At 44.4% G+C, this 25,277-nt stretch overlaps 1 long non-coding RNA gene across 1 annotated transcript; it reads left to right on the top strand.

Annotated features, from left to right (window-relative positions):
* The first annotated feature begins 3,380 nt into the window (after positions 1–3,380).
* LOC114486527 (uncharacterized) lies at positions 3,381–21,019 on the top strand. Its single transcript, XR_003680386.1, has 3 exons — positions 3,381–3,455; positions 4,732–4,904; positions 20,570–21,019. It is a non-coding gene; the product is annotated as an uncharacterized lncRNA (long non-coding RNA).
* Positions 21,020–25,277: the final 4,258 nt, after the last annotated feature.

The following is a 25,277-nucleotide window of genomic DNA, read 5'->3' as shown; positions in this document are numbered from 1 at the left end:
TACCGCGCATGGACCACTGTCCTTGGTCCTGAACACGAGCTTCATGCCACGTTTGGGCATGGTCACATTTCATAACCTGGAGATGCTAATGAGGCAGTGGTAGCACAGAATGAGAGAGGGCATCAACGAGGTTTAACTATGGGGTGGGAAGAAGGATTTTTACTTATAGTGATAGAAAAAGATTTTATCTGAACAAAAGTGATGGTAATTTCTTTAAAAAAATATCCTCTTTAAGGGAAAAAAAATCAGTTTTTGTCCTGCTATTGAAGAAACATAGCTGTACTTTATGCTTTACAGGGTGGTTTATGTTGTATAATATCTGGGTGATTTCATGTAAATTTGACAGCTGCAAATTGTTTTTTCTCTGGGTTGTGTGTGATGTGTCACACCCTGCTATGCTCCGGTCCTGGACCCCAGCAGCCTGACACAGTGACAGTAACTCCCTTACTGAGGGTGTGGTTTGCCGTGGTCATGAGAATGTTCACGGACCACCAGCAATTCTTAGTTTATATTAAGGATTATCCGGAAAACCCAGCCAAACTGTCTACCTCCTCTCAGATCTGCACTCTGCTCTTCCTTGTGTCTCTGCAAGCTTTCTCCCTGAGTGCTCAGAGTCATCTTTTATCTTACCACAATTCAACCTGCAATCTCTTGGCCTTGGAATGGGCTCAGTACGGAGGAGAGAAACCAAGAATAGCTTTTGGAAGTCTCATGACAAGGCTGACAACGTGAGTAGGTTTCTAAGGACTGTGTCTTTTCAGATGGAAACCAAACTCAGGATGTTTCTAATTCTTTGGCAGGCTGTCTCCACCTTGACTTTCCCATGCAAGGAGGTGTAAGAAGTCTATTTACAACTATTGTATAATGTAAAGGCAAATTACTTTCTTGCTATGTTTATTCCTGGTTATCTGAGAAAATTAGTTCATTTAGCCAAGAGTAAAACCTCTGAGATGTTTCTTCTCATTTCTCTGCTTGTCTGGAGAAACAGGCAGAAGTAAACAATCATGCCCTATTTTATTCCCAGTTAAATGAATTATCATCATAATAATCACCAGTAAAAACATCTGGTTTGGGAACAGCCCAACACAGGGATTTCTCAGGGCAAGGTTTGATCTCTACCATGAATTCTTAACCTTTGCTTGGTTTCTCAGCCCCTTAGATTGACCCCCATACTACTTGAGCACAGGGCCTTTGAGAGTTAATGCTACTTTCAAATTTAGATGAGCTATCCCTTAAAGGATGACTTTTTTGTGGTTGTTGCAGTTATGCATGATACCTTGTGGTAGGGCTTTACTGCTCGTTTAATTTTCTGTGGAAACCGTTTGCATGAAAACAGAGCTTTGCTTCTTACATCACCTCCTGTTTCTTCTCCCAACGTGACCACCTGAGCTGATGTCCAGTTGCTGTGGAATTCACCAGGATGCCACAGTGGAAGCAAGTCACCTCCTGGGGTTCGATGTTCTGAATCTGGGGAGGGAGGATAATGCTCTTGTCACGTTGAAAATGTGTTGACAATTTTGTGGTTCCTGCAATTTGAGCAAATTTTAGTTATCCGGCGAAGGCTTGAAAGACAAAGACCAAAGACAAGCTCACATATCTCAAAGCACGGTCTGTGGACGACTTCATCAGCGCCACCTGGGATCGTTGTTAAATACAGATTCTGAGGTCCTAACCCTGAAACTACTGAGTCAGAATTTCTGGCATGTGTATTTTTTAACACCCTCCCCCCACCCCCAGGTTATTCTAAAGGCACACTAAAGTTGGAGAACCACTGAATTAGAGTATAGGAGTATTTCGTCAAGCAAAGAACCCTAACCAAAGGGTTTGGGACCCTAAGTCTGGAAATCTACCTACAGATTTTGGGAACTTAAGAGACTTGCTTAATGTAACTGATGCTGACATACGTGTCTCACCACACACGTGTGTTCTTGGCAGTGAGAGCTGCATCTGGTTGAAGCATTGAAGCTGTCCTGGGACCCAGCCTGTCAAACAAATTCAGCATTGTTACGGAACAATTGACTGAAACCTCGGCCAGGCGGGAGGATAACCACTTGCAGGAGTTGTCTCACAACCAGGAGGTCCCGAAAAGGGACATCGTTCTGCTGCCGAAAACTAACTGGGAGAATTCAGGAGGGGCCAAAAGGAAGAGGTGCCAGCCCATAATATTGTGCTACCAACCTCCCAGAATCTTTCTCACTGAGACATGAGCGCATGACCAGGAAGGACCCTGAGTCAGACCAAACATGGGCCAGGTAAGATGACTGGCCAGAGACAACCTGAAAACTAACCCCATCACCATAAAACCTGAGACTGTGAGCCACGTGGCAGAGTGGCTGCGTTCCCTTACCCTACTGCCCTCCGCCCAGGTGCCCCTTCCCAATAAAATCTTTTTACTTTGTCAGTACATGTGCCTCCTCGGACAATTCATTTACAAGTGTTAGAGCCCACTCTCAGGCCCTGGAAGGGGTCCTCCCGCTTCCTGCAACAGTATTACCAATACAATGTGATGCAAGCAAAAATCATGGACCAGGAATCGGGAGATGTGGGTTCCCAGTCTGGCTGTGTTGTCATCAGATGCTCAATCTTGGCCACAGCCGTGTTTTCCATCGGGCCCTCAGTTTCCAAATCTATAAAATGAAAGGATTGGAGTAGGTCTGTGGTTTTCATACTATTTTCCTCAGAGTCAAGGAAAATCAAGGGGCAAGAAGGAGCCTGAGTGGTCAAGGTTCAAGAACTTCTCTTCCACCAGAGAAGCTCAGCTTTCATCTTTTTATACATCACACTTCCACAGAAAAGTTGTTTTTGAAAAAAGAGGTCTGCTGCTTAAAAAAAAAAAGATAAAAGCAAACTATTAGACTAGATAATCTATAAGATCCCTTCTTGCGCTGTGATCTTAAGGAAATGTTTTACTGGGTTCCAGTTGGTTGACCTAGGAAAATACGTCTTCTTCTCTTTAAAACAGAGGATTAGGAAAAACTACACCAGCCACTTTGCACATCAGATCCATCTTACAAAATGTTAATTTAACATTTGCAGTTTAAAAACAAGCCAAGCATCTAGAAGTTCCATTTCTCCCAAAAGAATACGGATAAACTTTAGAATGTTTCTATCAAAGAGAAGTCTGGGCTTTTCCAAGCCCAGGATATTTTATGAATAGTTAAAGGTAATAGATGAATCCATAACACTGCTAGGATTTTCCTCAAAGGAAAACAGCAGGGGCTGATGAAATCTGGAATGTTTGTACGGGTTGACATTAGTGGCTATGGGTTTTGAAATATATGTGTATTTTCATTTTCTACATAGGCTATATTCCACATTAATAATGGACAATCTGGAGTTGATTGCTTTTTGAAAATATCTGCTTAATGCTTGTTTCCCCAGTCACTCTGGCTGAAGAACAGAGCCGTGGCCAGCAGACAAGAGACAGAGTTGGGCCAGATCCCGTCTGTCCACAGGTGAATTGAGAGACCAAGGCAAAGTCCACCAGTCTTTTCCTGCCTCACTTTTACCAACTGAAAAATAGGGAAACTATTTGCAGCTTCCTTCCTTCGTGCTAGGGACTTTTTTTTTTTTTTTAATTTTTATTGGAGTACAATGTTGTATTAGTTTCTGCTGTACAGCAAAGTGAATCAGTTATATATAGACATATATCCACTCTTTTTAAGGTTCTTTTCCCATATAGGCCATTACAGAGTACTGAGTAGAGTTCCCTGTGCTATACAGTAGATCCTTATTAGTTATCTATTTTATATACAGTAGTGTGCATATGTCAATCCCAGTCTCCCAATTTATTCCTTCCCCCTCTTGCTCCCCTGGTAACCATAAGTTTATTTTCTACATCTGTGACTCTATTTCTGTTTTGTAAATAAGTTCATTTGTACCATTTCTTTAGATTCCACATATAAGCATATCATATGATATTTATCTTTGTCTGACTTACTTCACTCAGTATGACAATCTCTAGGTCCATCCATGTTGCTGCAAATGCCATTATTTTGTTCTTTTTTATGGCTGAGTAATATTCCATTGTATGTACCACATCTTCTTTATCTATTCATCTGTTGATGGACATTTAGGTTGCTTCCATGTCCTGGCTATTGTAAATAGTGCTGCAATGAACATTGGGGCTGCATGTATCTTTTTGAATTATGGTTTTCTCCATAGGGAGTTTTTTTTGTTTTTGAAAGTTCATGGGTGTGTTAGTCTGCTAGGGCTGCCATAACAAAGGACCACACATTGAGTGGCTTAAAGAACAGAAATTTACTTTCTCATTGTTCTGGAGGCAAGAGGACAAAGATCAAGGCATAGGTATGGTTGTTTTTTCCTAGAACCCCTCTCCTTGGCTTGCAGATGGCCTTTCTCCCACTGTGTTCCAATGAGGTCTCTCTCTCTCTGTGTCCCAAACTCCACTTCTTATAATGACATCAGTCAGATTGGATTAGGGCACAATCTAATGACCCTGTACTAACTTAATTAGTTCTTTAAGGACCCTGCTCCAAATATAGTTACATTCAGAGGTACTGGGTGTTAGGGCTTCAACACCTGAATTTCAGGGTGACACAATTCAGCCCATAACAATGGGTTAATATGAGTACAGAACTTTGAGTTATACTGAAGAACTACTAAACATTATTATTGTTATTATTACTATTATAAGGTTGCCATTATTAGGATGCATTTTGTCCTAAATGATTAATTTCTAATCTGGCCATCTGGAATGCTGATCTCTAGGTTTCCAGAACAGAACCAGCCAATTCTGGCCCAAGCCTGGAGTGGAGAGCATGTCAGCACCTCCCTTGCAAGAGGAGTCCAGGTCACGAGAGTATGATGACCCGGCTTTGCAAGTTGCTGGTTTTGTAAATTCTCCATGCACTGATGTCATACCCCTGTCCATCCAGCATAAGGTATTTCGTGATGAGATCATTTAAATTTGATTTTGAAGTGGGGGAACAAGTCATAAAATTTTTTTGGAAGATATCAAATAAGTAATAACGGCTTTGCTAGAGTCAGGATTTGAACAGTGGGACAGTACATCACACTTTGATTCATACAAGAAGGATAAAAATATCCCAACAACAATGGGAAATTATGAGAAGTGTCTACTGAGTCCTTACTGAAAGCCAGTGGGACTGTGAAGGGAAATAAATGTATATCGAGAGGCTACCTTCTGCTTGCATCTGCAAGTGCATGGCTTCCTGGGGCCTGGGGCTGGCACCTACCGTGTTTGATAAATGCCGGGTGACTGATTAATAGAAAAAGATAAGCTGGGGCTTCCCTGGTGGCGCAGTGGTTGCGCGTCCGCCTGCCGATGCAGGGGAACCGGGTTCGCGCCCCGGTCTGGGAGGATCCCACATGCCGCGGAGCGGCTGGGCCCGTGAGCCATGGCCGCTGAGCCTGCGCGTCCGGAGCCTGTGCTCTGCAACGGGAGAGGCCACAACAGAGGGAGGCCCGCATACCACAAAAAAAAACAAAAAAGAAAAAGATAAGCTGGATATGGGGCTGCAAACCGAGACTTTTGGCTTTTCACATTTAAAGAAGTCTGAACCTAAACCTTCCTGTGTCATAATAGCTTGATTTTAGAGCAGGAAAGGGAAGACACCCCCTGGCACTCAGGAAAGCCTGTGGACTTAGAGTTAATGCCCATCGTGGTTAGTCTGTACGTCCAGTCCTAGGAGGACTCACGCATGTGTCTAGAACAGTTCAATGCTCACGAGCACCCCTTTCGACTCTTGACTTTGAAATTATTTTCTTGGGTGTGTCTATGAGTGGATGAACTCTGTGCTGTCCGTTGGCCACTTTCCCCTGGGCCCATATGGGTCAGGGGGTGGAGGGTTGGGTCGTGCTTTCAACACCTTTTCACTGTCAGGACACATAGAGAGAATGATGCTTGTAGGGTACCCTGGGATAACCAGGTATGTAAATCAGGGTCCAGTTCAGGAAATCAGAAACTGCTCTAGTTACTGTAACAGAGAGAGAGTTACTCTGTTACAATATAGGGAATTGGCGAAACAGGAATTAGGACTGAGAAGGGAACCCACATGGGGGAATTGCTGCTGCCACCTCCAGGCTGGGGAAAGGAGAGATGCTGCGATGATCAGACTTGGAAGAGAGTCCCCGAGCGCTGGGAGCAGTTCTCAGAGGAGGGGGCTGCTGATCAGCGGGTGCCGACAGCCGAGGAGCTCGGAGGAGGGAGGCCAGGGTGCTGGGAATCTGCTTCCTGGAGGGGCCCTGCCTGGCTGCTGCCTCTGGTCCTTCTGAGGGGGCAGGAAGACGCGGTCTGGGCAGTGGAGGTCAGAAGCTAATGCTAGGTCATCACTGGCCAAACAGCCAGCAAACAGGCAGGAGCAAGTCCCCTTCCTCCCCCTGCCTTCGGGTCTCCCTCTCAGGCTCCTTGGGGTTAGAACCTTCCGGGCAGTCACCAGTAAAAGGAGACACACATTTGCAGCTCCCCAGCACCAGCGTCATGGGGCAGAGTACGGAGGGTGGCTTTGGAATCTGGAGACATCCAGGGCTCCCAGGTCTGGTAGCCCAAGGTGTCTGGCTACCCCACGTCCCACCCTCCTGTCCGTCTGGGCGGGGGGATCAAATCTCAGCATATGTATAGCCCATTGGCTGTTAGATCCATCGGGGAGTTCTGGTTTAAGGGCATAACTGTCAGCAAAAACAGACGAGCCGGTGTTCTGGGGAGAGGATGCTGCGTGGGGAAGGGAGGGGGACTTGGCAAACGCCGTGAGATGAGGAAGTGTCACAGGGCCCAATGAGGGGACAGAAAGAACACAGTGTTTGAACATGTTTGACTGCCAGAACTAAAGGCAGGTTCCAGCCCTGAAAGCTCCCCTGACCTGGGGCAAGCTTCTTAACCTTCCTGAGGTTCGCCGAGCTGCCGTGAGGATTAAATGAGATAATCCGGGTAAAGTGCTTAGCTCAGTGCTAGTCGCAGGGTGAGCGTTCAATAAGTGTTGGTCTCTCTTATCGGAGAATTTGTGAAACTCCTTCATCCACTGTCCCGATGACCGTGAAGACTGGACACACACGTGATGACTCATTTCCTCATCCGGACAGGTCTGTGATAACCAGATTCCGCATTGGATACACTTTGATCTCTACTGGTCAGTTAGAGACTTCATCCTCCCTTGCAAAGCTAGTGGGGAGAATGGGTCCACACAGGGTCATTTCATCCTGGCGGGTTGTCTCCTACTCTAATAAACAGTGTGGCTCTGCCCATGTGGCAAAATCAGCTCCCCTGGTATCTGGGAGCTCAATTTTCTATATGGTTAGAATTAGTGCCATTGTCCCGTGTTTATGAGCAGTGATGCTGGACCAATCATTACTGAGTACCTTATTACTGCTCTTGGCAACTGTGGGCATCTAACCAAATATGTGATTATACGTGGGCTGGCTTTATGGTTCCCCTTGGGAGGCACCTGTCTCCAAGGCCATGTGGTGTTTTTAAGGCACCCCAAGTCCAGGGATGCCACCCACCGGACCGGAACAATAAAATCCACTGCAGACTGTGGGCAAACAGTCCAAATTTATCTCCTGCTCTTGGTCTTATGGCCCGTGCCTGTCTCCCATACCCAGCTGCTGTCCTTGGACTTCAAGTTTTATCCTCGGCCTGAACAGTTGGCACCTCCCTCATGTTACCTGCTGCTTTGACCTAGATTTGATGCTCTCATCCCTGACCATGCTCTCCTGGATTCTGGCTCTGTGCAGTAGCTCTGCTTGGGCCAGTTAATGTGAGTATGTACCTGGGAAGGTACCCAGATGGAGATGATCTGCCTTGTTTATTTGAAGATAACTAACATCTTGCCATTAAAGATACATTGCTTTAGCCCAAGTTATAGAGCTTGGGATGGTACTAGTTTTTACTTGGAGACGGGGAAAGAGTTTCATGATGAAATCATTTGGGAAACACTTGGCTAACCATGGTTAGACAGGTTCCCTTCACCCCAAATCTTCTCTGAGCTGTTAAGGTGTTGAAGTTAACTGTGAACCTCCAAGAACGAAAGTGTGAAGCAGTTTTCCAATATTATGTAATCATCAACTCTTTTTTTTTTTTTTTTTTTTTTGTGCCCTGCATCGGCAGGCGGACTCTCAACCACTGCGCCACCGGGGAAGCCCTGTTTTCATTATTATTATTTTTTTGTGTGTGTGTGGTATTCGGGCCTCCCTCTGCTGTGGCCTCTCCCGTTGCGGAGCACAGGCTCTGGGAGCGCAGGCCCAGCGGCCATGGCTCACGGGCCCAGCCGCTCCGCGGCATGTGGGATCCTCCCAGACCGGGGCGCGAACCCGGTTCCCCTGCATCGGCAGGCGGACGCGCAACCACTGAGCCACCAGGGAAGCCCCAACTCATTTTTTTGAGGTGTACCGCTTGGGACTGGAACGTATTGCTGGGTTAGGGATTGACTTTTTCTTGTGATCTCTGTCTCTGTCTCTCTTTCTCTTTCTAGGTGTCTTCTTTCTAAATAAAAATACCATATGGTATCACTTATATGTGGAATGTAAACTATGACACAAATGAACCTGTCTATGAAACAGAGACAGATTCACAGACATAGAGAGCAGACGTGTGGTTGCCAAGGGAGAGGGAGGGAGGGAGGGGGACAGATTAGGAGCTTGGGATTAGCAGATGCAGACTATTATATATAGGATGGATAAACATCAAGGTCCTACTCTATGAAACAGAGACAGACTCACAGACATAGAGAGCAGACGTGTGGTTGCCAAGGGAGAGGGAGGGAGGGAGGGGGACAGATTAGGAGCTTGGGATTAGCAGATGCAGACTATTATATATAGGATGGATAAACAGCAAGGTCCTACTGTATAGCACAGGGAACTATATTCAATATCCTGTGATAAACCATCATGGAAAAGAGTGTGAAAAGGAATATATATATGTATAAGTGAATCACTTTGCTGTACAGCAGAAATTAACACAACATTGTAAGTCAACTGTACTTCAGTGAAAAAAAAAAGAAGTACTTCTGGAAGGAAATATATATCAAGTCATGATCACTTTAGGGAGAATTAGTCCAATTAGTTTCCAAGCACTCTGGGTTTTTGCTGCCCAAAGACCCTCAGAGCTGTCTCCTCCTTTCCATCGCATCCTGACCATCTGCCTGGGCTTGGCCTGGCACGTGGCATGAAAGAGGTGATTGGAAGGGACTGATGGGGGAGACCTGGCTCCTGAACCACCTCACCTCACCGAGCTTCCAATTTATTCCTTATTGTGTTTCCTCAATTACCAAAATTCTGACTTTTCTCTCCATCTGTTGTGTCCTCCAGCCCACCCAGTATGGGCAAGGGTGGGCTTCTCTGGCTTTCTGCCTGGTCTCCCCTTCCTCATCCCCTTCTTTCTCAGGTCAGTTTGGCTGGTCACTGATATGGTTTAGTTGAAGCTAATAGAATATTTGTGATGCAAGGGGTCCTCGTACTGATCCATAGTTGCTTCGTAATTCAGGAGAAAGAAGAGGGGTGAATGACATGTTCGTGGCTCCTGACTCCCAGGCCAGTGCTTTTTCTCCTTGAACTAAGTTGCCCCCAGGACTTACTAATCAGGACTTTTTATTCTGTATTTTTAATGCTTTGACATTTGGGGCCTTGCTAACCCAGAGAGACTGCCTCTCCCGGGGCTAGCTAATTCCGAGAGATAGCAAACAACTCACCTGTCTTGCAAACATGCCTCGTAAACCAACCAATCCAGAGCTCACAGCCCAACCACATCCTAGGTCAGACTCTCATACTCCAGGATACTATCCACATTCCTAATACCCCAGAGCCAGGTCCCAGGCAAACTAGGGATGCCCCTGTACCCCAGAGCCTGCTGAAATTATTCAAACAGTCATTCTTAAGCTTGCTTACCTGCCTCACCCATTCTTTCCCATGGAAACCACATTAAAAGCTCCAGCCCCAGATTCCCTCCCCCCTTCTGCCTAGTGACCCTGGTGCTTCCCCATGTGGCCCCCTCCTCTTGGGATCTGTGAGTGTAACAAACTCTCCTTTCAATGGCAGTTCTTTCCTGATATGTTGGTCTCACCATACCTGAATAATAAACTCTTATATTTAAAAATACGGCTTGGTCCAGGGAATTGGCTGTACTTTTGGAGGACACAGAAGCCCTCTGAGGTTTGGGCATGTACAGGCCCTGAAGAAGGATCTGCTGGTAGCAGAAAGCTGTTGTATGAGTGAGCCTGCTATTTCCCACCCTTGGAGGCTGATTCCCTGAGGGAGGCCCTGACATCACCACCCCTAGCCCCAGAGGACCACTCTTTAGGGTCCAACACTGACAAAGCCACAATTCTTTTGCCTTGTGTGCTTTCACTCAAGCCAGACAAACTGGGATTCTCAAAGGGAAATTGACTTCAAAAATAAGGGAAATCAAAAGGAAAATGCACCAAGAAAGAAAAAAACAACACAAAAAGACCCACTAACACACATATACACGTGAACCAGAAACAAAAAAAGTGAAACAAAAAAAAGAAAGGAAAGGAAAGAAGGAAGGAAAAAAAGGAAGGAAGAAGAAAAAGAAAGAAAGGGAAAGAAAAAGGAGAAAACCTAAGAACGGTTGACTTCAAAGCTCTGGGCTGCAGCCACCATGGCCATGCTCAATCTAGACCTTTCAGTCCATGAGGGATGAGTTGTTTACGGATGACGGTGAAGCCCCCCTCCCACAAGTGCCTCTAGCCCTCCCCTCCACCCCCAGCTACATTACTGATTTAAAAAACAGCCTCATTATGGGGCCCATTTGTCAGTCACTTCTCCCTCTTTGGATGGGGCCAAGGCAAATGAACGCTGCACTCAGATATTGCATTGGAAAGTAACTATTCCATTCAGTCTGCACCCTGACTTAGGGCCACACCCCTTCCTGTGGCCCCAAACCATAGGATCCTCTGGGCTTCATCTGCTTCCAAAACTGTTTCCTGCCCACCAGCTCCCATTTGTCTCCGACCCTTTAGTTTTGCCTCTTTGTAGGCCTTCTCTCTGATTCTCTTGGACATGACAACCCAACCCTGGCTTGTCTAACTCTGGCCTGTAACCTTGACACTCTGGATGACCCTGCTGTATAAAATTGTCCCCAAGCTCCGATCCAGGCTCCCAGGACACTGCTGAACAGAGCCTTAAACTCTTGAAGGTCTAGAAGGGATGCTGGGCAGAAACCATGTTATTAGAAGCTATTTGCTAAGTCCTTTGTATAGTAAACAAACATCATCACTCCAGCAAAAAAAAAAAACAAATTAAAATAAGTTAGAAAAGGAAGAAAAGGTGGAAGGACTGTGCAAAGGCAAAACAACAGGCTCTTTGAGGTTATGTGACCCTATTCATAACTATAACAAAAAACATTTCTTCCACTAAATAAATATTTATTGAGAACCAACAATGTGCTGTGTACCATGACTTCTAGGCCCTAGGGATATATCAGCAGATTAAACAGAGGAAAATCTCCATCCTCATGGGGCTTCCATTCTACTGGGAGGGGGAGACTGGTACTAAACATAATAAATTAGCAAATTAATTAGCAGATGGAAGATGGTAGGTGCTAATGAGAATTAGGAGGGCAGGAAAGGGCATTAAGGCACCATGGGGAGCCTGCAAGCTAGGCTCTTAGAAAGAGCGTTCAGTAAAGGCCTCAATGAGAAGTGACATTTGAGCAAAGTCTTAAGGGAAGTGAGGGGAGAATTCATGCAGATATTGGGGCAGGTGCTCTAGGCAGATGGTTCTAGAGGGGCCAGTGCAAAGGCCCTGGGCATTCAAGGATAGCAAGGAAGCCAATGGTTGCAGCAGATTACGTGAGGGGAGATTAATCAGAAAGGGATGGGCGGGTGTCCCGGGTCATGGAGAGTCCCGGGTCATGGAGTGTCCCAGGTCATGGGGGTGGTAAGCTTTATAAGAACTTTGTCATTTACTCTGAGTGAGATGGGGACCCATGGCCAGCTTTTGAACAGACAAATGACGTCATCTGACTTATATTTTGAGAGAACCACACTTTTAATTTATTGATCACTTTGGATGGTGCCAGGAATTATGCTAAACACTCTACATGCACTATTCTTCCAATCTTCATGGCAACTTTTAGGGAAAGATTCTATTATTATAATCTAAACTTTAAGAAGTGAGGAAACAGACTAGAGAACTAAGAAACATGGCCTTAGCTAAGAAGTCAAGGGGGCTGGTTTAACCCCAGCCTTCCTGACTCTGAAGCTAGAACCCGTGACCACCTCCTTGTGCCTTGGGGAGGCTGTGGATGGACTCACTATGAGTCGAACCCATTAGACTTCCACGCCCCCTCTGGCCACCTTGTTGGTCATATTCTGAAGAGCACAATGCCGGAAGTGAAAATGTGACCCAACCTCAGTTCCCTTTGTGCTGTTTTTGCATGAAGGACATTTCACCCCTACTTGGCTGAATTTAAATCTTTCTCTTTCAGATGTGACCCATTGTAGTTCAAATTTCATACTCATAAGCCCAAGCCCATGAAGTCGATTCACCACAAAGGCACTGATTGAAGCCAAGCATGTGAACATTGCTTAATAAAATGCCTCTTGAAACTTATGGGTCAATAGGCCCCTGAGGAACACATATGACACCCTCCCCCACCCTCTTCCTATCTGACTGACCCAGCTTGGGAGGGAGACCTCCTTAGCACTCCAGAAAGAAGGGCAGATCATAAGTCTCTGGGTACCCCTCAGATTCTCATAGTATCCCAGCATCCTTCTCCAAGTGGCTTAAACTGGTCAGAATCTAAAACATGGTCTACTGAGTGATGCTTGGCGCATAGAGAGCCATTTGTGTGTGCCTGTGAGGTGAGTGTTTAAGTAAGGGCTGGGAGAGTTGATGCGAAGGGTTGGGAATTAAAAAAAGCAGTTGTGCTGAGGAAGGTGTGGTGAGGAGCTGGGACAAACTCCAAGGGCTACATTTTGCAGCCTCTTCTGATGGGCAACTCTGTGACCCAAGACTTTTAAGCAATTATGAGAGCAAAAGCTTCATTACGTTTAAAGGGCTTCTGCACCTGTGATATTGTGGTTTATAATAAGATATACATATTTGGTCTTTGTTCCCATTGCTGGCACAGAGTTCCTAAAACCACTGGAATTTCCTAAGTAGGGAGAACAATTAAGATATCTTTTGTCATGTTAATAAGGTGACCTTTGGAAAGCACCCAGGTAACCTGAGGATGGGGGCTGGGTGCCAGGGGACCCAACCATGTAATTAGATGGTTGGACCTTTTAGTCTCTCCCCAAAGACTGGGAAGGGAAGAGGGACTGGAGGTTGAATCAATCGCCTATGGACAATGATTTAATCAATCAAGCCTACGTAATGAAACCTCCATACAAACCCAGAAAGATGAGGTTCGGAGAGTTTCTGGGTTGATGAACACGTGCAGATTCAGGGAGAGAGAGTGGTGAGCCTAGAGAAGCATGAACGCTCCTCACCCTTTCCCCACACCTTACCTTACCCTAAATATCTCTTCCATCTGTCTGTTCCGGAGTTATATCCTTTCATAATAAACCGCTGATCAGTAAGTAAAATGTTTCTCTGAGTTCTGCGAGCTGCTCTAGCAAATTAATCGAACCCAAGCATGGGAACCTCTGACCTGTAGCTGACTGGTCAGAAGCCCAGGGGACCACCTGGACTCGTGATTGGTATCTGAAGTGGGGGAGGGGGCAGTGTTGTAGGACTGAGCGCTTACTTAACCTGTGGGATCTGGTGCCATCTCCGGGGAGATAGTGTCAGAATTGAGTTGAATTGTAGGACATCTAACTGGTGTCCAGAGCATTGCTCAGTGTGTTAAAAACACACGCGCTGAAATTGGGTGCAGCATTGTAGCACCTCATTTGGGTGGGAGGTCGTGGGAGTGTACAGGGCAGGAGAAACTCTAATTTGTGGCAGATCAGGCTCAGGTGAGACTCTTCCCAGGGCCATTCGAACAAGAGAAGGTGGACTTCTCCAGGGGAGAAGGGCAGAGCCCCTTCCCTGAAGGTGAGTGTAAAGGAGAAGGCGGCCATTCATTCAGGCCACTGTGCCAAGGGCCACTGTGGGATTCTAAAGGGGCAGCAGGACACCTCTGCAGATGCTTCCGTGTTACCTGTGAACTTGACCTTCACCCGGGCTTTATTCCAAGGGCACTCTTGCCCAAGAGGCCGGAGAATGTCTTGGGCTTTGGTGAGGAAGCATCTGACAACAGAATGAATACCAACCAGGCTGGGGTGGGGTGGGGAGCGCCACCCCTGTGGAGCCTCCGGCTCTTAACAGGCTTGGCTGGAACATCCTCCTTTCTGGCCAGTGTGTGGGCAGCTTCTGTCTACATTGGCACACTTCTAGCGTCTACACTACACTTAAGAGTGGAGCAAGCCTGGGCCCAATGACTGTTTTATTTGCAGCTGCATCTTTCAGAGGAGGAGGTTTAAGGGAATCTGGAGAAAGTCGGATTCCTGCAGCAAAAGGCGCAAAGGAAGCAGCTTGAAGGGAGCTGCTGTTCGGGGGAGGAGTGGATGGGGATGCTGACTGGACCACAGATGTTGCCACCTGTGTGAACTCAAGAATCACTGGGGCAAACGTTAGTCAGAACTCAGTAGTGCCAGTTCCTTCAGAAAAGATGATACTTAGACCATTCATTCTTTTATTCAGCAATTTTATTTATTTTGCATGATTATCCATCAGGAACTAGGAATGGAGACAAATACAGTCTGGTTTCTGCCTTCAAGGAGTTTGCAGTTCAGAGCAGTGCTGTCCAATGCACCTACCTGAGGTGCTGGAAATGTGCACTAACTCTGCACTATCCAATATGGTAGCCACTCACCACATGGCTATTGAGCACTTGATATATGGCTAATGCAACGGAGGTACTGATTTTTAAATTTTTTTTGATTCAAATTTAAATTTAAGTAGCCACACATGAGTGGCTACTGTATTGGACAGAGCAGGTTTAGGGGAGAAATCAATTAGAATGCTTTTGGCTGTGAATCACAGAAGAAACAGATCGGAATGGACAGCAAGTCTAGAGATGGGGTGGTCCTCAGATTGATTCAATACAGACAACATCAAAGATTCAGATTTCTTCATCTTTCCTTTCTGCCTTCTTCAGCATGTTGACTTTGTCCTCAATTTGTTCCCTCATGGCCACAAGACAGTTGCCACATCTCTGCCCACAACAGCATCGGTGTGAGAGTTTTCTTCCTGTGTTTCTCTTGCTAAGAATAAACACTTCTTAGAAGTCCCCGCTGCCACTGCCCCAGCATTTCGCCTCTGGTCTCACTGATGAGATTTATCACATGTTGGTTCTAAGATGGATACATGACTGAATGGCCATCACTGGATGGAGGCAGCAGGGTTCACTTCAGAGGCACATGGCTGGGCTGCTGACACTGAACACGGGTTGGGTAGAAAATTGCAAGTGTTGGCCCAGCATAGATTTCAACATGTACGCAATTCTAACACACACAAACAATAAAGGGTCTAAATGACCTATGAATAAAGTGGTCTGGGAATACAAAGGAGGGAGTGGTAAAGTCTTCCCAGATTTAGAAAAGATCACTTTTGAACTGAGCCTTGGAAAATGAGATTAAAAATAGTCACTTGACACAAGCATGGACTAGCTAAGCTCTGCCACTAGGTGAGGGGGTGGTCCATACTTCTCTACATGTAAATTTCTTCAGATAAATGACGGCATCATCCTGTGGCTTTCTCAGGCTATTCTTCTTCTCCTCTTTCATTTCTTTTTTCTCTAAGGAGATGGAGAGGGGGGTCTCCTGAGCCAGTAGCAAAACACATCCCTAATTTCTTGCGCCATGTGGTCACCATCTATCCATCCATTTATCTACCTCCCCACAGCACTCAGTCCTTCTTTGATTCAACTTCCTTCTCTTGGAAGATCAGAGATGGAGGCAATTTGGCAAATGAGAGGCAACGTAAAGAATAAGCATGAGACACACATACACACCCCTTCAGGAGGCCCCCAGTAAATGAAATCTCTTCCCACCAAAGGCAGCCATAGCTGCTAGTGGGTGTGATGAGGCCGTAGAGATGTATCTCAATGACACTGATGACTGGATGAAGTTTTCAACAGTCAGGCAGGTTGTAGTAAAGGAAAACCATTAACAATAATAATAGCAAAGATGGAGGTCTGCCCCAACTCTCATCATTTTCATCTTGAGTACCCCCAGCTCCTACCTTGAAGATGGCTCTATCCCATCACTGGTCAGGGGCTGAGCTGTCTCTGCCAGCCAGGCCTGGGGCTCATCTACATCCTCTCCAGGGAAACCAGCCAAGGATATGGCCACGTTCCGCTTCAACTGTGGTGTCTCATGAGCCCCATCATACCTTGGGTTGGCAGCTGAGAGATTTCCCATCCATTAGTGAGACATCTGAGAGTAAAAGGGGTCCAGAAAGGTCATCTACATAATTTAAGACATTTTTCTCTTTACGTGCATGCATGGGCACACATCCGCGCATGCACACACAGAGCCGGAATACTAGGGGTTGTCAGAGGATTGCTTCTCTCGGCTATCGCTTTTTCTCTCCATTCACTAAATTTTGCTGAGAAAATGTGGATGACTGAGAAAGAAGAATTCAGCGGTCTGATTTTGGGGAATAGAGTGTGAGGGAAGCTATTATGCCAACAAAATGTTGAGAGTCTTCTAATTTTTAGCCAATTGTTTAAAAGACAACAGATGGTAATGTTTATGAGCTATACAATTCAAGGCACATCTGTCCAGATAGAGAAGATAAAGCATCTTTAACTTGGCTAACAAATGTTGAGCTGCATTCAGATAAATAAAACCAACCAAACCCAAGGAACATAATTGCAACGTTGGAGAGATGGAAAACAACCGTCTACTCTTTCCAAGGTCATGCTACGTATCAGTTTTTCCGTTCTCCCAACTTTTTGTTTTGAGCCAAATAACATGATTTTTGTTTCATTAATATTTAAGAGTAATTTAGATTGTGCCAGATGATCTTAAAGTTCATTTAAATCAGCTTGAAGATAATATTAAGCTTTCTCCCAGCGTAATCTACTACCATAAATGATAGTGGCATCTGTATATAAATGATGGGCGGAGTATGATAATGAATAGCAAAGATAATCAATATAGAAAGATAACTGCGCTGGATTCCAGATAAATCTTTCAAGGATCCATTATTCTGCTTTCAGAGTTAAAGATGTATTGTTTTTGCCCAAATCTTCTAAAGAAAACACAAAATGTTTTCATGAAATGAGTCTCTTATTATTTTGGGGAGGGAATGTCCACAAATTATACATGTACTGTTTTGCAGATACAATAATTAGAGTTCACACAGATCATTACTTTATTGGATTGAACAACTGTCTCCTGGCAATTGCTGCTGCTTCTCCTTTTTCTTCTCCTCCTCCTTCTCTTCCTCCCCACTCCTTCTTCTTCTTCCTTCTAAAAATGAATACTTTTAAATACTGTTTCACTTGGGACTGGCTTGAACCCTTATTTAATTTGCCATAGGCCTGTGGAATGCCAGCCCATGATACCATCTAGGGAAATCCTGCATAGTCTAAAAATATTTGATTTTAATAAATCGTATCTTCCCTTTTTATTGACCTAGAACTTATTGATATCTCTTATTTGAATAAAATACAAACTTTGGAAAGCTATGTGTCAAATATGATTTGTAAGAATTAAGGACATATTTTTCTCTCCTAAGAGAAAAGGCTATTTTTAAAGTCAAAGAGAAAAAGCATAATAAGGAGAAATGTACAAAAAGTCAGTGCCAATAGACACGAATTAGTCTGTGGTGGTTGAAGACGGGCCTATGGCTGCAAATTCAGTCCTATTTTGTCTTCTTAACAGACGCTGGGCAGAATTATGCAAAAAGGTGATTATTCTTCCTTCTCTCCCATCTCTCCTTCCTTCCTTTTATCTCTGATGTCCCATCAGGACTCCCCCCAAACGCATAAGTGTCTCTAATCCACATTAAGGAGTTCTGGGAAGTGCTCTTGAAGTTTTAGAGCTGGTAGAGAAGGTGGGGTTTGCTCCTGGATTGGGAAGGAATGGTTTTTCCACTTTGCAGACTCAGCAGAGCCAGTCACTGTTCTGGGTCCAGGAAGATGGAGCAGATGTAAAACATGCCAGGGAACATGCCAAGAAGCTTCCTGTGGGCCTGGTTTATCCATGTATCTCTTCCCACAGCCCCTGGGAGGTAAAAGATACCTGATATTTGTTAATGGAATGAGTGAATGTAGTCAGAGGAAGTCTGAAGTAGAAGTTGAGAGCTTACTGCTCCTCCACACCATTGGATATATTCAGGCAAGCAAACAGCCTTTCTCTTCTGGGACTCCCTCCCCACCCCCTGCTCCCAGCTTTGCATGTACTTAAGGAATCACTTCTTTGACTTCACAGATTTGGAGAGAAAAGACCTTGAGAAGGAAAGCCTGGGAGGCTGAGTTGCCCGAAAGGCAGTGAGTGAAGAGGAACTACAGGGACTCTAGGTGTGGTGGGGAGATCTAGGGGAAGAGGAACTACGGGGACTCTAGGTGTGGTGGGGAGATCTAGGGGAAGAGGAACTACGGGGACTCTAGGTGTGGTGGGGTGATCTAGGGTAGAAGTGAAGCCAAACTGCTGTGCAAACGTCACCCTGCCTCATGTCTCCATATCTTGGCCTCGACGGTGCTTTATGTCTAGAATGTTCTTGTTGGCCTAGTGAGTTACTACTCTTCTTCCTTCAAGATTCTGCCCCAACTGTCACCTCCTCTTTGAAGTTTTCTAACGTTTTTTGGTAACATTAAATCTTCTTTCTTTGCCTCTCTAGTACTTTGTATATAACTTTATTAGCACTGGATGTTTATCTCCAGGTCCCTGTCTTCTCCACTAGACTGTGGACTCTGAAGGGCAAATTTTGTTTCTCTGGATTTGTCCTATGCCTAGCGCAGTGCCTGGCACATAGCAGACACTTAAAAGGGGTTTGCTGAATGAGAACAATGGCACCTTGAGGTGGCACTATGGAAAGAGTGCTGGCAGGCCGCCCTGTACAATTGTATATGCTGTGCACTGCACATCTGTATGCTGTGACTCAGTTCTGGATCCTTAACATCAGGCTGGAAAGATGGGGAGCTTAGGGCTTGGGAAAAGGATCATCTCAGTACCTTTTCTGTCCCTCTTCAACTTGTCTCCAGGGCTCTAAAATGACATAAGTTCTTACTGAGTAGGGAAAAGAGAGGGTCTTCAGATTTATCATCCCTCTGGGGGTGGTGCTGGTGGTGGGAACCCTGTACTAGCACCTCAGCAGGAGTTATGCTTCCACTCCTAAAAAACACGATTCCTTCTCGCCTTGTCCCATAAGCTCCGGGCTCTGTCACCCAAGATCGACTTCTCATTTTGCATACCGAGTATCTGCTGATTATTGATTCGTCTGACACTGAAAAATGCCCAGTGCTAAAAGGAATGCTGGGTCTTTCAATCTGCTCTCTCCCTCCCTATTTTCTTTATTGCCTGTGTTCTTACTTTATTGAAGAAAACATTCCACTACAAAAACAACCTTAATGGTTAGTTCTTTTAATGTCCTAGGCACCTTTCAAAGAAGAACTCATCAAACTTTGTCCAAACCCTGTCAAGGGAAACATGACCACGTGAGAGATGAGATGTCTGAAGTTGAACGAAGGGGGCGGGGGAACTTGAACGAAGGGTGGGTAGGGGGGTGCAAACCAGAGGTGGCGGGGCACTGGCTGAGGGAACAGTTCACACCACACCTGAGACTCTTACCTTGGCACCACCTTGCACGCCTGAGACATTTTAAGCCTCCCAAAGCCCAGGCCACTCCCTGAACTATTAAAGCAGAATCTCTGGGGGAGGGACCCCAACAGTACAGCTTTTAAAGGCTCTCGTGTGATTCCACTGTAGGCTTCTGATTGCCACACCACAACTTATTATGGAGGCGGGGGGTTGGCTTCTATAAGAAAATGGTCCTGCCAGCCAGCTCACACATGAACCCCCAGCGTGGGTTCCATGAGTCCTTTAGTTGAACTTTCAGTCACATCTGATATTCATGGTGTGTTACTTACCTGTTACTGCATAACAAATTACCCCGTACTTAGTGACTTAAAACAACCAGCATTTATTATCTCATAGTTCCTGTGGGTCAGGAATGTGGAAGCAGCTTAGACGGGTGGTCTGGCTTACAGTCTTTCTTGAGGTTGTAGCCAAGATGTTGGCTGAGGCTGCAGGATCCCCTGGCAAGATGACTCCCTTGCATGGCTATAGGCAGGAGGCCTCAGTTCCTCACCACGTGGACCTCCCACAAGGCTGCTTGAGCGTCCTCTTGACATGGCAGCTGGCTTCCTCTGGAGTGGGTGACCCAAGAGCTAGAACAAGGAGAAAGCCACCATGCCTTTTATGTCTTAATCTTAGTTGTCTTATACCATCACTTCCACCACATTCTGTTTGTTAGAAGTAAGTCACTAAATACAGCCCACAGTGAAGGACAAGGGGAATTAGATTCCACCTTTTAAAGGGAGAGAGAACAAAGAATTCATGGACATATTTTAAAACCATCACAGTGGGTATTGGAGATTAGTGGTTTTCCTCATTTTGTTCATCTTTTTTCCCAGATGGAGGCCTTCATCCTGGGTTCCAGAGATACATCATGAAGCCAAATGCACAGCCATCAAAGACAATATTCCCTGGTCCAGCTTCCTTACTTCTTCTCTCTTTCATTCTGGTCCTTGACTCATTTGCCCCAGCAACCCCACAGTTACTCTGTCCAGCTTCTGCTTTCTCTTGTCTGGCCTCAGTGTGGATTGTCAGTCTCTTCTCAGTGTGGTTCTGCTGCTGGGGATGGTCATGAGGGTAGGAGGAGGTCAGTGAAAAGAGGCCCTCTCTGTGGTCTGGCCCCACACGCAGCCCTTTTCCTCAGTGAATCATAATCTCCTGGGAGCGCATCTCCTATTATGTTCTTGGAGTGTTTGTCTTATTGCCAGACTTGAATGACATTATACAGGGTCTGGCCTTGAGCTCTTGGAAATTGGAATTAGAACAGGAGGGAATGATCTTGTCTACCACATTTGAAACCTGGATTTTAAGTTAATTATACATAATTAGCATAATTTAATTACTCTTAGGACAGAAGTTTTCAAAGTGTGTTCTAAGGAACTTAAGATTCTATGAAGGTCTTTGAGGAATTTTGCAAATGTTTTATTGAAAAATTTTAAATACCGTATGTTTTAAATTGTAAACAAATAATATATTCTATACCAGCTTTTAACAATCACCACATAACCTTGTGCCTGCCAACGTAACTTCATGTGTCTGAGCCCAGATATTGGAATAAAGCTTTTCCCGCTATCACTGGTAACTGAAAAGTGTCTTGAGTTTGCAAAGCAAACAGTTTTTTTCAAAACCTGTTAACATTTGCAGCTCCTCATTTGTGGGAATCAGTCTTTCCTCAGGATTATACAATCGAAACAAAATGCTAAAATAAATTGGATGCTTAGACTGGTATGACTTTGATTTATGACCCTAACTCCCCATTTTAAATTATGCGTCGCAACAGTTCTCCATTATCTCCCTGATTGACTTCTAATAAATAAAAGTTATGAATTAAAGCCTGTAAAATAAATGTTTAATAATAATTTGACCATTTTCATCTGTTTTCCGCATTAGTATTTCAGAATGCTTGCCGTTGCAAATTACAGAAAACCCAACTCAAAATGGCTTAAAACAATAAGAGGATTTGTCATCTTACATAAAAAGAAATTCCAGGGTTGGTGGATTTCATGGCTCAGCAATATTGTGGAGGACCCAGGTTCCTCTCATCTTCTGTTCTGCCTTCCTCGGAGTGTTGACTTTGGGCTAACTCCCCTCAAAATGGCAAGATAGTTGGCATAGTTTTAAGCATCCCATGTACACATGGAAATATCCAATGGGTGGAAGGGGCAAAGAGTCTCCTCTTAAGAGCGAGTAATTTTCCCCAGAAGCCCCTGAACAGGTATCCCCTGGCATTTCATTGCCTAGAACCTGTCTAAACCAGTCACGGCAAGGGGAAGGCCCACCATCATTGGCCTTTCCTGAATCATGGACCATGAACCAAACCGGGGCCCGGCCAGCATGAACGTAGGACAGAAATGCTGTTGAGACTCTTACTAGCAGTGTCTGCTAGGATTTGGGTTTCTTATATGACTCATTTGATAACATAATTTTGCTACTGAAAAAAAAATCTGTTGGACAAACTAGGAGTATTGAGAACTTTTCCTGGGCCGGCCTTGGGGCTGTTTATGTGGAGAGTTAGTTTTGCTGATCCTGCCCCAGTTTTGCTGGGGAGGGAAGGGAGAGCTCCTGCCTGCAGTAACCTCAGGGCTGCGGCCCACTCTTCAGCACGGTTCCTCTCCTCAGTCACACTGCCTGACATCTGCATGGAGAGTGACAGTTTACAAGGTGTTTCACATATATTGACTTAGGTAATCCCCAAAGGATGATGCAGTCTAGGGGCTCCAAAACCTAGTTGACCATCCCATCATCCCCATCACCTGGGGAGCACCTTGAACTACAGTTGTTGGTCTCATCTTGGACCCACTGAATCAGAACAGTGGCCTGGGAATTCATTTTTCTCAGAAAGCTCTTACAGAAAACTGCAAGGGGTTTGACATGGTTGGAGAGTTGGTGCAGCTGGATGAGAGGCTGCAGATACAGGCAGCGGTCAGGTGAGGCTGGCACTCCAAGTTTAGGACTTGGACTTGGTCCAGTAGGACACCAGATGAGCACCTCTGCTGTTGCCATCAGGTGGGACACGGCCGACAGGTGATGGCTGTCAAGTCAAAGCAGCATTGGAGAGAGAAAACAAGACAGGGCAGGAAGAGGCTAAGGATACAAAGCCAACAGGGCTTGGATTCTTTTTTTAAAAATTTTTAAAGATTGAAGTATAGTTGATTTACAATGTTGTGTTAATTTTCTGTTGTACAACAACGTGTCTCAGTTATACATATATATACTTTCTTTTATAAATATTCTTTTCCACTCTAGTTTATCATAGAATATTGAATATAGTTCCTGGTGCTATACAGTAGGACCTTGTTGTTTATCTATTCTATATATAATAGCTTACAACTGCTAATCCCAAACTCCCAGTCCATCCCTCCCCCAACACCCTCCCCTTGGCAACCACAAGTCTGTTCTCTATGTTCGTGAGTCTGTTTCTATTTCACAGATAGGTTCATTTGTGCCATATTTTAGATTCCACATATAAATGATATCATATGGTATTTGTCTTTCTCTTTGTGACTTACTTCACTTAGTATGATAATCTCTAGTTGCATCCATGTTGCTGCAAATGGCATTATTTTGTTCTTTTTTTATGGCTAGGTAGTATTCCATTGTATATATATATACCACATCTTCTTTATCCATTCATCTGTTGATGGATATTTAGGTTGTTTCCATGTCTTGGCTATTGTGAATAGTGCTGCCTTGAACATAGGGGTGCATGTATCTTTTTAAATTATAGTTTTGTCTGGATAAATGCCCAGGAGTAGGATTGCTGAATCATATGGTAATTCCATTTTTCCATAGTGGCTGCACCAACTTACATTCCCACCAACAGTGTAGGAGGGTTCCCAGGGCTTGTCTTCTAATTGAATTAAAAGAAAGACCTGAAGTGTCTTCCCGGTGTCTAGCTTGGAGGATTCTGTCTCAACAGCTCCCTCTTCTCTGTCATTGGCTTTCTGGCTGAGGAAGACAACTTCTTTATCCAATCGCCCTGTCTCTCCTAAAGCTGAATGTTCCAGCATTGTCTATGCTCATGGTTTCCTAACCCTCCCTTCTGCACACACCTGACCCTCTGTCATCACAAAAGAACAGTCATAAAAAACTAGGCTTCCACTGAACTTACACGTCATAGTTTTTGTCTGCAGGAAAAAGGAACAAATCCATTTCATGTCAGCTGGAGAGGAAACATCCATATACAATCTAAGTAAGGAGAGGGGCCATGTGGGGCTAATTTGATTTAAATAAAATGTTAATGTTTAAATGAAGAAAACAAAGAAAAGTGCGTACTAAGGAGCCTGGACCAAACCAGAAGATATTTGAATTCTCAGATTGTATTCTTGCTTGCTTTATTCCTTTTTATTGCATTGCGTTCTAAATAAAATAAATTTTAATGTTTTTCTGAAACCCTAATGGAAAGTATGAATGAACAGCAGAAAGGTTAAAATGAAAATCCTTGAATTTCATGAATAGTAGGAATTTAAGAAACATTTTTAAAAAAAACACTCAGGAAAAGCTCTGACAAATTTACCTGTTCGTTTGTTTGTTTGTCTTTAGGCAATATTTTATGAGCACCATCCCCAATCTGACCACTTCTATTCTTTCCAAGATCTCTAGGCTGAGGCAGGCTCTGTACCCGTCCTCCACATTTGAAAGTCCCTACAAGTCCCCACTCATTGCTTTGCTTCCTGGAAACCTGGCTCATGGTTCAGTTGCTGACATATCCTGGATGAACACAGGAAGCCCACTTCTTTGCCACTGAAATAAAACACATTGAAGGGAGTCATTTCATATATAAAAGGGTGAAAGGGGTGAAGAACTCTTGTGAATGAAAGTCCACCATCTCATTCACTGAAGAGCAAGTGGGAGCAATGTTGAAAAAGAAACAGAGGTTTGATGAAATTATGACATTTGCAGCAACACGGATGGACCTAGAGATTATTACACTAAGTGAAGTGAGTCAGAAAGAGAAAGACAAATACCGTATGATATCACTTATATGTGGAATCTAAACTATGATACAAATGAACTTATCTATGAAACAGACTCACAGACATAGAGAACAGACTTGTGGTTGCCAAGGGAGAGGGATAAATTGGGAGTTTGGGATTAGCAGATGCAAACTATTATATATAGAATGGATAAACAACAAGGTCCTACTGTACGGCACAGGGAACTATATTCAATATCCTGTGATAAATCATAATGGGAAAGAATATGAAAAAGAGTGTATATGTATGTATAACTGAATCGCTTTGCTGTACAGCAGAAATTAACACAACATTGTAAATCAACTATACTCCAAGAAAATAAATTTTTAAAAAAGAAAGAGTTTTGAAATGGTCAATTTTTAAAAAGTGGTATATCTAGCCAGTAGAATTTTACTCAACAATAGCACCAAAACTATGGTATTGATGCATGCAAATAAATGGATGAATTTCAAAATAATTTTGGTGAGTAAAAGAAGCCAGACCAAAAAAATGGATGTATATAACACATGATTCCATTTTTATAAAATGCAAACGAATCTATGACCAAAAATATGGTGGTTGTCTAGAGATG

Source organism: Physeter macrocephalus, chromosome 7 (genome assembly GCF_002837175.3).
Source record: "Physeter macrocephalus isolate SW-GA chromosome 7, ASM283717v5, whole genome shotgun sequence".
In the NCBI taxonomy this organism is placed as follows: domain Eukaryota; kingdom Metazoa; phylum Chordata; class Mammalia; order Artiodactyla; family Physeteridae; genus Physeter; species Physeter macrocephalus.
The sequence above is the reverse complement of the archived record's forward strand: the minus strand, read 5'-3'. Positions and strand labels throughout refer to the sequence as shown.